Consider the following 16,081-nt stretch of genomic DNA (forward strand, 5'->3'; position numbering starts at 1 on the left):
AATATAATACCAGATACTATTAAATTCCAGAAGAAAATGTAGGGAAGAAACTCCATGACATTGGTCTTGGCAATGATTTCCTTTAAAGATTTATTTATTTATTTGACAGAGAGACAGAGACTGAGAGAGAGAGAGCAGAAGGAGGGGGAGCAGGAGAGGGAGAAGCAGTTTCCCTGCAGTGAGCCCAACATGGGGCTCGATCCCAGAACTCTGAGATCATGACCAGAGCCAAAGGCAGATGCCCAACAGACTGAGCCACCAGATGCCCCAGCAACAAATTTTTGGATATGACACACAAAAAAATAAATAAATAACAAAAGCAAATCAACAAATGAGACTCTATCGAGCTTAAAAGCTTATGAATAGCAAAAGAAACAATTAACAAAATGAAAACCTACAGAATGTGAGAAAATTTGTGGAAACCATATTTCAGTTAAGAAGTTAATGTCCAAAATATATAAAGAACTCACACAACTCATTAACAAAAAGACAATCCAATTTTAAAAATGAGTAGAAGACCTAAATAGACTTTTTCCCAAAGAAGTCATACACATGACCAACAGATTCATGAAAAGACACTCAACATCATTAATTATCAGGCAAATGCAAATTAAAACCCCGTTGAGATATTACCTCACATATTAGAATGGCTATAATCAAGAAGACAGAAATAACAAGTGTTGGCAAGGATTTGGAGAAAGGGGAACCCTTGTGTACTGTTGGTGGGAATGTAAATTGGTGCAGCCACTTTGAAAAACAGTATGGAGGTTCCTCAAAAAAAATTAAAAATAGAACTACCATGTGATCCAGCAATTTCACTTCTGGGTATTTATCTGAAGAAAATGAAAACACTCACTTTAAGAGATGTCAGCACCACCATGATCATTCCAGCATGATTTGCAGTAGCCAAGATATGGAAACAACCTAGGTGTCCATTCACAGATGAATAGGTGAAGAAAATGCAGTAAACATTTACAATGGAGTATTATTCAACCATGGGAAAGAGGGACATTCTGCCATTTGGAACAACATGGATGGAATATGAGCACTTTATGCTAAGTGAAATGTCAGAGAAAGATGAGTACTATATGATATCACTTGTATATGGAGTTTTAGAACGCCAAATTTTTAAAAACAGAGAATAAAATGATCATCAGGGGATAGAGGGTGAGTGGACAGGACAGAGGTTGTTTAAGGGTACATAATTATTTGCTGTTTATGGTCCTAGGGCCCCGGGATCTGAGCCCTGGGTTGGGCTCCCTGCCCAGCAGGAAGCCTGCTTCTCCTCCCTCTGCTGCACCTCTTACTTGTGCTCTCACTCAAATAAATAAATAAAATCTTTAAAAAAATTATTTGTTGTTTAATACAATAAGCAGTACAACAGCCCCAGAGATATGACACACAGTACAGTGAATATATATATAATCATCAAACGTAATATAATCAATCAATATAATCATCAAACTTGCTAAAAGACGAGGACTTCATTATTCCAGCTACTGAAAACAAAAGATAATTATGTAATGTGATAGAGGTGCTAATTATTGCTACGATGGCAATCATATTACAATATATAAATGTATGAAAGAAACATGTTATAGCCCTTGAATTTATACAAAGTTATATGTCAAATATATTTCAGTAAAAAAGAAAAGGACCTGAAGTAAGGTAGTGGCAGTGAAAATGAAAAGAGGTGTACTTGTTTGAGAGGTAAGTAGGAGATAGAGTGGACTCAGTTTGGCTATGGAGGGTGAAGAACAAAATGATGCCAGAAATAATAACCAGGTTTCCGACTAGGGTACCTGGATGGATGATGGTGAATAACTTTTACTGAACAAGAATACAAAAGAAGAGATTTAAGGAGGAAGTAAAGAATTCAGTTTTGCACAGGAACTAGAGACACAGCAGTCTGGAAAACCTGATTCCCTAAGAGCCAATACGAAAGAGCATTTTATTTAGGCACTATCCCTTCAAAATAGAAAAAAAAATCACTTGATTTTATTACATCACTGTCAAAACTCAAAACTATTCAGTTATTAAGGAATCCTTGGTCATCTGGATAGACCAAATACAAATTTTTTTAGTTATTTATTTGATGTACTTGATGTATTCTCCTAGTTTCCATTGTGGGTGAGCACTCCAGTCCAAAAGAACTTCCATCTCTGCTCAGATTGGCTCCTCTTACGAACTTTCCATAATAAAATGCTGAAGGCTGGAGTTCGTAAATTGCAAACTGCTCATTAGTGCTTTGAAAACACATTGTTTCCACTTACCAGCACAAAAGAATTGTTTGGAGTTTCATTCTTTAATTTTAGTTTTATTTGTGTTGTTGCTATTGGATAGGTTCTGTTTAAGAATGCTGTAAACCAGGGCAGCTGGGTGACTCAGTGGGTTAAGCCTCTGCCTTGGGCTCAGGTCATGATCTCAGGGTCCTGGGACCAAGTCCCACATTGGGATCTCTGCTCGGCAGGGAAGCTGCTTCCTCCTCTCTCTCTCTCTCTCTCTCTTTCTCTGCCTGCCTCTCTGCCTACTTGTGATCTCTTTCTGTCAAATAAATAAATAAAATCTGAAGAAAAAAAAAAAAAGAATGCTATAAACCATGAGAGTGCGAACAGACAAAAAGGAGAGTGTAACCTGCTTCATGCTAAAAAGGACTCTTCAGAGAAAATCACCTTTATTACGGATCAAGGTTAGGTTGGAGGGCTGATGTCTGAGGAAGTGAGTTTCCTAATACTGAGTCCAGAGTTATTCAGACCTGCCTACCCAGTTGCAGACAGAGCAGGAACTGGGGAGACCCCTCGTCTACCCCCAGCATGGGCGGGGCCTGTCCCTGGAGGAGCAGAGAGGAAAAACAGGGCGCCTCTCTGTAGCTAGATGCCAAGAAGCAGCAGCTGAGCTGTTCATGCCCAATTTCTTTTTTCAAACATTACCCCCAGGGTGGAATGTATGCCGAGCTGGCAGAAGATCAGAAGCACTATACTAATACATACGCTAATGGCCTCCTGTCAAATGTAAGAAACATCAGGAGCAGGAAAGAAGTATTCTCTATAACTCTGATAGCATACTCGCAGGTTAAACACATCTATTTGTCTATCTAGAAGGTCCAAATTGTTTGATTTATAGCTCTTTCTAATATTCTTGATAAAAATTTATTTTTTTCCTTTGCCTTATAAAGTTCAAGAAATTACTCTGCCTATACTTAGAGTTTTAATAGTACCATCACTTTATCATTATGAAGCAATTATACTAAGCACCTACCTGTATGTAACCTTGGGATAGATACGTTAATCTCATATTTTATCACTGCTATGATTTCAAGAGAGGACATTTATTTTAACAGATTATGAAACATGAGGGTACAGATGAGTTCAATGCTAATGACAGTTCCCAAAGGCCTTTATCTATCTTGTTCAGCACGGCTCCCAAGCTTAGTGCCTGGCACATAAAGGGTCTCAATAAATACGTGTTGGATAAATGAATACACTTTCCCCAAATCTCACATTTATTTGGATGGTCTGTTTCTAAGTTAGTGTTTATGGGCGAGCCTTCATATTTGCAAAAGAAATATGTTCTGGAAGACTTTTCAATTGGGAAAATCCTCTGTACTTTGAAATGTTCTCAAGGAGAAGAAAGCCAAGAAGAGAGAGGTAGTTAAAAGGAAAAGTGTGATGCTCTTTTTTCAAGTGGGTATTTGCATATATTCTTTCCCCAGGCATTTTCTCCTCTCGACACAGTTTCCCCCTCTTCTTTCCTTTCTTTGTACTCGTTGGCTGCTGCTTCTCCGTCCTACCCTTCTCCTCCTCTTCTTCCTCATAGAGAGGGACACCTGGCACCCAGGAAGGAGGTATACCAATTTAGGGAGCCTGGTCTGGTCTGCCCTAGAGGAGTGAGGAATTCTCTCGACTGGGGGGATGGAACACATTGGAGGAGACGAAAGTTTGCAACTTTCTAAACCAATTGTGACATTGGTATTTCTCAGCACAGACCGCCTCACTCATTAAAGAGAGAATAAGAATCATTTTTCAATTAAAAAAAGAATTCAAGTAAGAGATAAGCTGATCAAATTTGTATTTTAAACAAACTCTGGCTGGTGTTTGGAAGATAGATGGAGATGGAGACTTGGAGAATGTAGATTGTTGGCAGTTGTCCAGCCAAGAAATTCTGAGGGCCTGATCTGTGGTAGTGATTTTAGGAATGGAAAGGAGGAGACCTGGCTAATTAACGATGTAAACTTGTCTTGAAGAGTGACTAGGAATTAACCTGGCAGAGAAGTGAAAAAATGATATTCCTAGGCTGGAGGAGAGGCAAGGAGATGTGGACAAGGAAGAACTCTTCTGAGAAGTAATTAACAAATAATTCAGTGTGAGAGGCACACAGTACCACTATGAGTGTGTCAATCAAAACCAAGAGCTGCACAGTAAGTAGTTAAAATGGTGAAAACAGATCTTATTCAGGAACTATTACAATAGGAGAAAAGAGAACTCAGTATAGAATTGGGCTCAATTTAGGATATAAAGGAAAGTGGGGATTTGTAGCCAAGGATGGGGTGGGTGGGTAGGTAAGTCTATCAGTGGATGGAAAATTACTTAAAGGGTAGAATAATCTTGCTCAAGTGACCTAATAGGATTCTTGCTGAAAGTAGGCCAGAATCATCAGGTATCACCTGGGAGATTGCGGGGAGTGGCGAATTTGACCAGGTATTGAGGGTGATCAGATATCTGAGGTGAGGGATTCCCTCTATGCTGACTTAGCAGGATTCTTGCCACAACTGCACCATGCAAGCCCAACAAAAATTGACTCTGAAGCCCAACGTCAAAGCCTAGTTGAGAAGACAGTTTAGAGGAATCTGAATTGTTTGGCCAAAAAGAGCATCTTTGTCAGGTAGAGGCAGAAGAAAGAGATGTTTGGGGAGTCAGAGTCTAGTTCATGAAGGGTCTCCTATGTTATGCTTAGGAGTTTGGTCTCCTTGATAGCTTATGCTGCACACTACCCACATCCATCTTTTTCTCTTTGTAAGAAAGAGGCTCTGAACTCCAGGGCATGCAATAAAATCAAGGAGTCCTTGGGTAGGAGGGCCACAACCCCTCCAGAAAGATCCAGAACCATAATCAAGAATCCTCACACAGGGAGGGCCTGTGGTTCCTTTGTGAACGACCTTTCAATCCTGCAAACCTCATAGCCTCAATCACCACGGAGTGTTATCTGAATATAGGCTGCCCTTTCAGTCTCTAATTTCATTGCATTGACTGAGGCTTTAGTGAGTCTATTGTTGGAAAAGGAAGCATTTGTGCCTCAAGTACAGGAAATCACCAAACAATTAACTTCCATGGACTCGTGCAGCCTGGGTCAAATGCCTCAGTGTGATTGTCTTTGTTTCATGTCAGGCTATTGAGGAAATGTTTTGCAGGTCAGAATCTTGGCTTTAATGTGTTGTTTTGAGTCAATGGGATCAGCTGTGAGACCTCTCACAGTGATAATTATCTATAGCAAAATGTGAATATAGCCGTCAGAGGTCTGCCATGAGGAAGAAAGATTTCAGGGGGGAAGAGTTTTCTCTAAAATACACTGTAATTTGGATATTCGGAGGTGGGAAGGGCCACTTAAAGAGACCAGGGAGAAACTAGCGTGGGAAGAAGGGGAAAGGAAAATAGTTATTACATTTTGTGGACAGGGAAACATTAACCCCTCAGAGACAAAGAATTTGGTGTGTGGGGGGACAGTAGGCAGAGGCTGTTGAGAGGCACTTGAACCAATGACTTCTCTGACCTAGGATATGCCTCAGAGAGAAGTGCCAGAGAAGCCTCCCAGAGGATGAGCTTTCACAATGTCACAATATTTTCCAGGAAACCATTTAGGATGGATCATTTGGCTAGTGGAAGAAAACTATATTCACACCCTGGAACAATATTATATATTAAGAAAGTGGCAACTAATTATTATTACTATTATATTTTTTTCTTCATGGAGAAAGCAATAGGAGCTAAGGGCACAAGACTGAAATTAAATGGATCTGAGTACGAATCCTAGCTCTATTGCGTACTGAGTCACTTGGCATAAATTACTTCTCTGATATCACTTTCCTCATCTGAAAAATAGGAATAATGACTCATTAATTTTCCAAAATATTTGCTGAGCAGTGAGGTGGGGGAGGAAAAATTTCTTTTTCCCCTCTACCCATCTTAAGCTCATAGGCTGGTGCTCTATAAATTAGAATGACAAAAGACAGATTAACAAGAGAAAAACTGCTCACTCCGAGGTGAGCAGTTCAAAGGGATGGTTAAAATTTGGGCTTATATGTATCTTCACAAAAAATAAATTTTTAGAGAATTGACAAGACAAGGAAAAGGGCTTTGAATTTCAATTGGGTGGCAGACTGTGGGAAGGCAAACATGGGGGAAATCATGGAAGGGCTTGTTAGTGAAGTTTGTTATATAGAGTCCCTGGGGCTAATAAGGGTCTAGAGTTTTCTCCCATGATTAACTTTTGTCCTACCTGGCAAAGATAGAAAGGGAAATACTTTCACAAATTTAGGTCCTGCTTTTAGGCAAATAAGGGAAGGGCAAAGAGTTTTTCTTCTGTTTCTCAACCGCCTTCAATTTAAAATACGTGGCTTATTCTGGGGTGAGATGTTCTGCCACTCTCCAGCAGCTACTATGTGAATGGGACGAATAAGATTCCTACTTTTGAGAGGCTTACATGCCACGTGGGAGTGTAGAAGGAAAGAAAAATAACGAATACGTAAATAAGAAATGGGATGGGGGCACTTGGGTGGCTCCGTCGGTTAAGCATCTGACTCCTGATTTGGGCTCAGGTCATGATCTTAGCCTCGTGAGATCAAGTTTTGTGTTGGGCTCCATGTTGGGTGTGGAGCCTGCTGAAGAGTCCCTCTCCCTCTTGCTCTGCGCCCCATTCCCTCCCTCTCCAGAAAACAAACAAACAAACAAAAAACAACAACAAAAAAAAAAACCACATCACCACCACCAGCAACAACCAGATGATTTTAGAATGTGATAAATACTGTAGAGGAAATACAGTTTTAAGTGTGTGGTCTCTTGAATTAGTCAGCCTGGGTCCAAATATTGGCTCTGCTACTTACTAGCTATGAGATCTTTGCAAGTTACTTAGTCTCTGTGTTTCCATTTCCTCATTTGCTATTTGTTTGTTTGTTTGTTTAAGATATTATTTATTTATTTGACAGAGAGAGAGAGAGCATGAAAGTGCACACAAGCAGGGGGAGTGGCAGCAGAAGAAGGAGAAGCAGGCTTCCCGCAGAGCAGGGAGCTGGAAGACAACTGGATCCCAGGACTGGGGACAGGACCTGAGTAGAAGGCAGACACTTAACCCAATGAGCCACTCAGGCACCCCTCCATTTCCTCATTTGTAAATGGGGATAGTGACAGTACCTACTTTGTAACTTCATGGGGTTATTGGGTGTGGCATCTAAATGGGGTGTCTCTTGATCTGATGGGGGCCCGTCAAATGTGGGGTGACGATCTGGTGCAAGCCAGTAGCACAGGAGGTGAAAAATTTACCTGAGGCAGAACAAAGGACATTAAAGTTTATTGAACACACAAGGGAGTGGTGGGCAGGACAGCGGAGGAGAGGCTGTCTTTCAGGAGGCAGTGGGTGGGGGCTGCTTCTAAAAGAGAAAAGATAAGGAGTATGGTGACTTGTGGAATTTTCCCTTTTTTGGAAACTGTGCCTAGTTCTAAGTAGCCCATTGGTCAGTTAGGGCCTATGGATATTTTGAGATGGGTCACCAGATGGGCCTGTTTGTATTCGGCCAGATGGTCGCTGTGGGCCCTTTCTACATTCCATTGCTTAAAGTCTGTTTGCCTAAAAGAGGCTTCTACACTGGGGAGATTAAATGAATGAATGAATTAAATAAATGAATGCATCCATGTGAAGTGCTTAGAACTGTGTGTGTCCCACAGGAATTGCATACTAAGAGCTACCTACTAGTACTATGAAGATAGTGATAAAGGACAATAAATGCGGAGGGTGGTGCTTAAGATAGTCAGTGAAAGACTTACTGAGATTGTGGTGATTAAGCTGTCACCCGAAGTGTGAGCAGGAGGAGGGAAATCTAAATGTAAAGATCCTACAGCAGAAGTAGCTTAGCATATTTGAAGAAGAGAAATGTGGCCTGTGTGGCATGACAGTGAGCAAGAAAAAAAGTTGAATTCTATTGGTTTTCTACTGTGGTGCAACAAATTGCAACAAACTCAATGCCCATTTATTAGCTCACAGTTCTGTGGGTCAGAAGCCTGGGTGGGCTCAGCTGCATTTTTCACTTAGAGTCTCTCACAAAGCTGAAGGCAAGTTGTTGGCCAGACAGTACTCTTATTTTTTTATTTTATTTTTAATTTTTTAAAAGTATGCTCTAAGCCCCACGTGGGGCTTGAACTCATTACCTGAGATCAAGGGTCACACGCTCTACTGACTGAACCAGCCAGGTGCCCCAGACACACAGGACTCTTACATGAAGGCACCAGAAGAGAATTCACTTACAGACCCTTTCACTTACAGATCCATTCAGGTTATTGGTAGAGTTCAGTTCCTGGTGGTTGTAGGACTGGGGTCCCCATCACCTCGGTGGCTGTTTCTGAGGTACTCTCATCTTCTAGAGGCTTCCTGCACTCCAAGGCCTCTTCCTCCCTCTTCAAAGCCAGCAAAGGCGAGCCACATCTTTCTCCTGTATTGAAGTTCTCTGACTTCTGCTTCTGCCTCTACTTGCGCAAACTCAAGTAATCTCCCCTTTGCCATGTAACATAACACAATCACAGGAATAATACGAGGGATGGAGATCATGGGGGCCAAAATTCTGCCTACCACATGCATGAAATAAATTGTAGATGTATTCTTAAACCAGATTATGAAAAGACTGATAGAGAGTGTTGATGTTATTCTCCCCACCCCCCAAGTTTCCTTCCTTCTTTCCTTCCTTCCTTTTCCTTTTTTCTTCCTTCCTTCTTTCTCTCCCTCCCTCCTTCCTTCTGTCCTTCCTTTCTCTCTTCCTCCTCTTTCTTTCTTTCTTTGTTTATTTCTTTCTTTATAGCACAGGGGGAGGGGCAGAAGGAGAGAGACAATCTCAAGCAGACTCCATGCTGAGCAAGGAGTCCAAGGTGGGCCTCAATCCCACAGAACTGAGATCATGACCTGAGATGAAATCAAGAGTCAGACGCTTAACTGACTAAGTCATCCAGGTGCTCCAAGTGTCAATGTTATTCTAAGTCTAAATGAAACCCTTAAGGTTTCAAGCTTACAAGTGTCCTGATCTGATTTATATTTTCCAAAGGTCATTCTGGCTGCAGGTGAAGAACGGATTGTAAAGATTGTTAAGCAAAGGCAAAGAGGATATGCCTGTCCAGATATGAGATGAAAATACCTGGGACTAAGAGTGATGGTGGACATGGAAAGAGAGGATGGATATTGGCATTCTTCAGATAAGGTCAGAGGAACTTACTGATCAAAGTAGGTATAAGAGATATGGAAAAAGAAGTGATCAACTTGGAGGATCGTAGTGCCATTGCTGAGATGGGAAAGAATGGGGAATGGTCTGTTAAGAGTGGAGAATGGATTTGGGAATCAAGAGTTCTGTTTCACATGTGTAATAGGAACCAAATCTCTTCACTGGTTTCTGTTTCCATTGTTGTCTGGTTCCTCCCCACCGACCGCTCTTCTTAGCAATCACAGTAATTCTTTTAAAAAACTTCAGCCTTACAGTATCACTTTCCTGCTCTCAACCCCCAAATGGCCTCAGTTCACAGAATGAAATAGTTTTTTTATCATGGTCTACAGAACACTCCCTAATCTGACCCTTGACTCTCTCTCCAACTTTGTTTCCCATCATTCTTCTCCTTGCTCACTGTGCCTCAGCCACTCTGGCTTTCTTCCAGTTCCTCAAACTTTGCAAACCTGTTCCCATTTCTGAGTTCTCACAGTTGCTTTTTCTGTAGATCCCAGAAGGTCCACTTCTTCACTTCATTACAGTTTCTGCCCAAATGTCTTCTTCTCAGATAGGCCATCTTGACCAATCTATAGAAAACAGCAACACTGTTGCTCTAATTCTTTGTCCTACTTTAATTTTCTATCTAGCATCTATCAACATTTAACATTGTAACTTAAGTTTGTTTCTTATCCATTTCTCCCACAAGCCTCACCAACCTACAAAAATTGGGATATCAGTGAGGTTTTTTGTTGTTGTTATTTTTTTTTTAAGATTTTATTTATTTATTTGACAGAGAGAGACAGAGCAAGAGAGGGAACACAAGCAGAGGAGAGTGGGAGAGGGAAAAGCAGGCTCCCCACAGAGCAGGGAGCCTGATGCCAGGCTCGATCCCAGGACCCCAGGATCATGACCTGAGCTGAAGGCGGACACTTAACGACTGAGTCACCCAGGCACCCTATCAGTGAGTTTTATTATTTTTTTTTTATTTTTTTTTTAAAGATTTTATTTATTTATTTGACAGAGAGAGAGATCACAAGCAGGCAGAGAGTCAGGCAGAGAGAAAGGGGGAAGCAGGCTCCCTGCTGAGCAGAGAGCCCAATGTGGGGCTCGATCCCAGGACCCTGAGATCATGACCTGAGCCAAAGGCAGTGGATTAAACCACTGAGCTAACCAGGCGCTCCTATCAGTGAGTTTTAATATACTTTTCTCTTACTATGAATAAAGCTGATAAGTTTTTCATATTTATTTTATGCAGATTTTTCCTCATTTTAGTAAATATTGCATATTACATATTTTAGGACTGAGCTTCCCCTTTTAATAAAGTGGTTACTTCTGTATTAAGTATGTGTCCTATTCCATTTGGGCTGCTATAACAAAAATATCATAGAATGTGTAGCTCAAATAATAAATACTTATTTATCAAAGTTCTTGAGGCTAGGAAGTCCAAGGGTCAAGGTATTGGTAGATTCAGTGTCTGAGAGCTACTTTCAGGTTCATAGATGGCCGTCTTCTCTCTGAATTTTCACATGCAGAAGAGGCAAGGAAATCTCTGGAGTCCTTTATAAGGGCACTAATCCCAGTCCTGAAGGCTCTGCCCTCATGACCTAACACCTCCAAAAAACTTCAAATACTATCACATTTGGGATTAGGTTTCAATGTATGAATATTCACGGGTATATGAGCATATAGTCTATATTAGCGTGTTAAGTATGTTTATTTATAAAGACCCTTTTCCACAAAATATTTGAGAAAGGTTTTAAAAAGGCACATATAGGAAAGTACTACACTATAAATAAAAGAAAATAAAGGCTAAGAAAAAGAAGAATACTAACATGGCAACCATTGGGGTAAACATAAGTTACTGTATTTTTTTTTAAGATTTTTATTTATTTATTTGACAGAGAGAAATCACAAGTAGATGGAGAGGCAGGCAGAGAGAGAGAGAGGGAAGCAGGCTCTCCGCTGAGCAGAGAGCCCGATGCGGGACTCGATCCCAGGACTCTGAGATCATGACCTTAGCCAAAGGCAGCGGCTTAACCCACTGAGCCACCCAGGCGCCCCTACTGTATTTTTTTTTTAAATATTTTATTTATTTATTTTACAGAGAGAGAGAGATCACAAGTAGGCAGAGAGGCAGGCAGAGAGAGAAGGGAAAGCAGTCTCCCTGCTAAGCAGAGAGTCTGATGCGGGGCTTGATCCCAGGACCCTGAGATCATGACCTGAGCTGAAGGCAGCGGCTTAACCCACTGAGCCACCCAGGTGCCCCTAAATTACTGTATTTAAATCACACAATTTTCTATGAACATCTTAGTGTTGACAGGTATAAAATTGTTCAATAATTTGCATTTAGACACAAAGATGGCCCCAAATTATCCTCACTTCCTGGTATTCATGCCTTTGTGTAAATCCTTCTCCTTGAGTATAGGCAGGACCTGTGACTTGCTTCTAACCAATAGAATATGTCAAAGGTGATGCAATGTTAGTAACCTCTGTCATTGCATTACAGAAGACTGTAACTTTGATCTTGCTAGCGGATTTTCTCTATGGACTCTCTGACTTACTGGCTTTGATGAAGTAGGTCACCTATGGAAAGGCCCATGCAACAAGGAACTGAGGACAGCTTCTCCTCAACTGTACAGGGGCTGAGGCCCTCAGTCCAATAGATGACAAGGTGTTGAATGCTGCTAACAATGATGCGAACTTTAGTAGATCCTTCCCCAGTCAAACCCTAGATGAGAGACCAGCCCAACCCTGATTAGACCTGATGGCAGCCTTGTGAGAGACCCTGAAGCAGAGGACTGAGCTAAGCCATCCCAGATTCATGACCAAGAGAAGCTATGACCTAATAAATGAGTAATTTTTTAAAAGATTTTATTTAGAGATTGAGAGAGAGTAGAGAGCACAGGGAGGGGCACGGGGAAAAGGAGAGAGAGAATCTCAAGTGAGGCTTGATCTCAAGACCCTGAAATCATGACCCGAGCCGAAATCAAAAGTCAGACAACTTAACTGACTGAGCCTCCCAGGCGTCTCTATATGAATAATGTTTTAGCCCTTTAACAAGTGACTGATATTTTAAGTTACTCAGTTTGTGGTAATATTGTTACACAGCAATATATAACTTATAAAACTACAGTGTAAGAAATACCACATTTCATTATTTTTCTCAATTAAATAAAATCCTTTGGGCTCTTATCTATCAGGGTTGGTAATTCAATCATAGTTATTTTTAGAAGGCCCTACCTCATTCATTATAAAAGAACCTAAGGCTTATGTAACTTACGAAAACTGATGTGGAGGAGAGAGTTATAGAGAGTTCTCAGTCCACTGATTTGCTGCTGAAACACACATTGTCCCTTCTTACACTCCATTCAAGGGTGGTTGCCTCTGCTGAAGATAGCATCTACTCCCTCTGCCGAATTTGGCAGCTGGAATTTTCACTACAGGGAAGATTACAGCTTAGTGCTCAGTCCCCAGATACAGAAAGCCACGCTCAACAACATTCCTGCTGCGTCCAGGCCACTGTGAGAAAGCAGAATGAGGAGGCCCACAGCTAGAGGACCTAGCACAGCCTAACTGCCCACTCTGGATATAATCCATCTCTGCTCCAGTCCCTTCTCTCTTAATACCGGAAGTTCTCGTCTTTTAGGCCAACTCAGCAAGTCTCCAAAAACAATGTTTTCTTAACTAGGTGAGGGAAGCCTAGACTCTACCAAATAGAACACAAAGTCCTGGCTACCCTCCCCTCTCCAACCCTCAGACTCTTCCCGAGGAAGCAAGGAAGATTCTTTTGTGAAGATTCTCAATCTTTTGTGAAGATTCTATAGCAATTTAAATAAATTAAATTTAAATAATTTAATGTAAATAATTATTTAATTTAATAAAGTTAGTAATAATAATTTAATAATTATTTAATTATTAATTATTTAATTTGTCATTTAGGTTGCTAGCCACACCATCAGGGCAAGATGAAAACACTTCATCATGAAGTTCTCACTATCGTGAAAGATTCTGTTTTCACAAAACAAAACAAAACAAAAACAAAACAGCACTCTTCTTAGCTCTAAATTCTACAGGAGATTTTCTTTTTAAGAATAAAAAGGAAATAAAAGGAGAAAAAAAAAGACATAAAAGGGACACAGTATTACGATTTGTAAGTTCTGGTCTACTTAAAGTCCAGCAGTAAGTGAAACCCTCATGTCAGTGACCCTGGGCCTCTGTTCTGGTGTAGTATTTTGCGATAAGGAGAAGACTGAATATTGTGGTAAAAACCATATTGTGTAGGGACTTGCTGGCACTATAAAAGGGATAGATTAAAACTGAACCAAAAGTAGACATTTATATTTCACAAATTTAAAAAAAAACTGTACTATTTATCACTGTGGTCTTGGCTGTTCTAATTTCTGATGCTCCTTTAATTTTTTTTTTCTCTGAAATGCATTGGACAGCATTACAAATTGTCTACTTCGCCAAATCTGGGTTCTTCCACAAAGATATGAATTTAGTTTTTCAGCAGTTCAAATATTTCCCTCCTTTTTCCTTCTGCCATTATCTCTGATAATGCTGTATTAGTCAGTCCTCCCACTCAAAAGCAAAGAAAGACAATCCAACAACTTCCTCCTCCAACTTACTTAGAGGAAAGAATAGAAACAATTCTATCAACTCCAGCTGGGGCAGCAAAATGCCAAGAAGCTTTTCTTAGATTTTTGAATTCTGTGTGACTGTCACTGTAGGTGCTTTCCAACAATTTGCTTTTATTTTTCTTGAATTCTGTTTTTGCTACAAAACCCTTCAATTGTCTAACACTGGTGATATTTAGTAATCTTAGCCAAGTTTCATTCCAATTCAGTTGCCTGGAAGGTTTCAGTGACCCTGGAATAAGCTTTTGTAAAGCTTGTTTTGTGCAATGGGAAATTGCTCAAGGAAGTATGAGTCAGCCTCCCCCCTTCCAGTAAAACAGATTGATTTATTTCTTTTTATTTCAAGATGGAAACAGAAAGCAAACAAAAAAAAAAAATATGACCATCACCCTTGCTCCTACTGCAGAACAAGTTAAATCTGCAGCATTGTAAAAAGCAATGTTTGCCTCAGGGAAGTATCTGTCTCTGACAGTACCCAAGGTCATTGTAGCTGGTAAGCTGGCAAATATTTTATTATAAAAATTGTTCCCTTAATATGTATTAAGAAAGTATGACAATGTATTAACCTATCATTTCATGGATATTATTATTTCAGATTAGGCTAAACAAAAAAAGCTCCAAGAAAAATATGAAATAAATGATAACACAATTGTCATGTGAATCCTGAAAGTGGTACATGAGCAATGGTGTACAAACAGTTGATGGTTGAGAAACATTGTCCAGGGGGCGCCTGGGTGGCTCAGTGGGTTAAGCCACTGCCTTCGGCTCAGGTCATGATCTCAGGGTCCTGGGATCGAGTCCTGCATCGGGCTCTCTGCTCAGCAGGGAGCCTGCTTCCCTCTCTCTCTCTCTGCCTGCCTCTCCATCTACTTGTGATTTCTCTCTGTCAAATAAATAAATAAAACCTTAAAAAAAACACACATTGTCCAATTAAAATGTACAGGGATTTGTCTGGATGGCTCAGTCGGTTAAACGTCAGACTCTTGGTCTTGGCTCAGGTAGTGATCTCAGGGTCATGAGATTGAACCCCATTTTGGGCTCTGTGCTCTGCTTAAGACTCTCCCTCTGCCCCTCCCCTCCTCTCTCTAAAATAAATTAGTCTTAAAAAAAGAAAAAAAAAAAGATGAAACTGTTTGAAACCAGTATCCCTGCTAAGCGGCTCTGAGCTTTAGGCAAGTCCACAAACCTCTCTGAAACTCAATGTCTTCATCTGTAATTTAAGGAGAGTTCCTACCTTAACAGTTTTTTTGAGAGAAACCAGCTACTGAGTTTAAAGCAGAGTTTTATAGTGAGCATAGTGTGTACTCTATTAAATGGTAGACATCTTTATCTGATTCCTTGTGACTCTGTTTATTGTCACTTATCTTAAGTAAAAATCTTGTAGCCACAAAGCCAGTAACCAGCTCTCCTGCCCAACATTAGTGTCAGAAAATACTGGTGCCCCTGAGAAACAGGGGAACTAATGAATAGGGCACTGTTTCAGGAATCAGGATATCTGGCTTTCATCCTGGACTTACTGCAGCTAGTGACTTAACTTACAAAGCAACTATGAAAACAAGCCTTGTGCCTGAAAAAATAAACCATCTCACTCTTTTCTTGGTATGTTTGATTGCCATGGGATTGTTTTCAGAATTAGGGGAGTATGGCTCAAGTTCAGTTCAGGTCAACAACTTTTTTTTTCTTTTTTTTCAGGACTTGAGCTGTGTCAGGCACTGTGCTAGTTCTTGGATATAAAAATGAATAAGGCAAGAATCTTGAGCTTTCCTCCACTCATTCAATAAATGTTTATGGAGTACCTAATACATAATAGAATCCTTGTAAGGCCTGAGGAATCAAACAAAAAGAGTTACTGCATTGAAGGAATTTATAATATAGAGAAAGTTATAGACAGTAATGTATTAATACATGTTTAAGAACTAGCTCACTACTGGGGCGCCTAGGTGGCTCAGGGGGTTAAAGCCGCTGCCTTTGGCTCAGGTCATGATCCCAGGGT

This window comes from Mustela nigripes, chromosome 14 (genome assembly GCF_022355385.1).
Source record: "Mustela nigripes isolate SB6536 chromosome 14, MUSNIG.SB6536, whole genome shotgun sequence".
NCBI lineage: Eukaryota > Metazoa > Chordata > Mammalia > Carnivora > Mustelidae > Mustela > Mustela nigripes.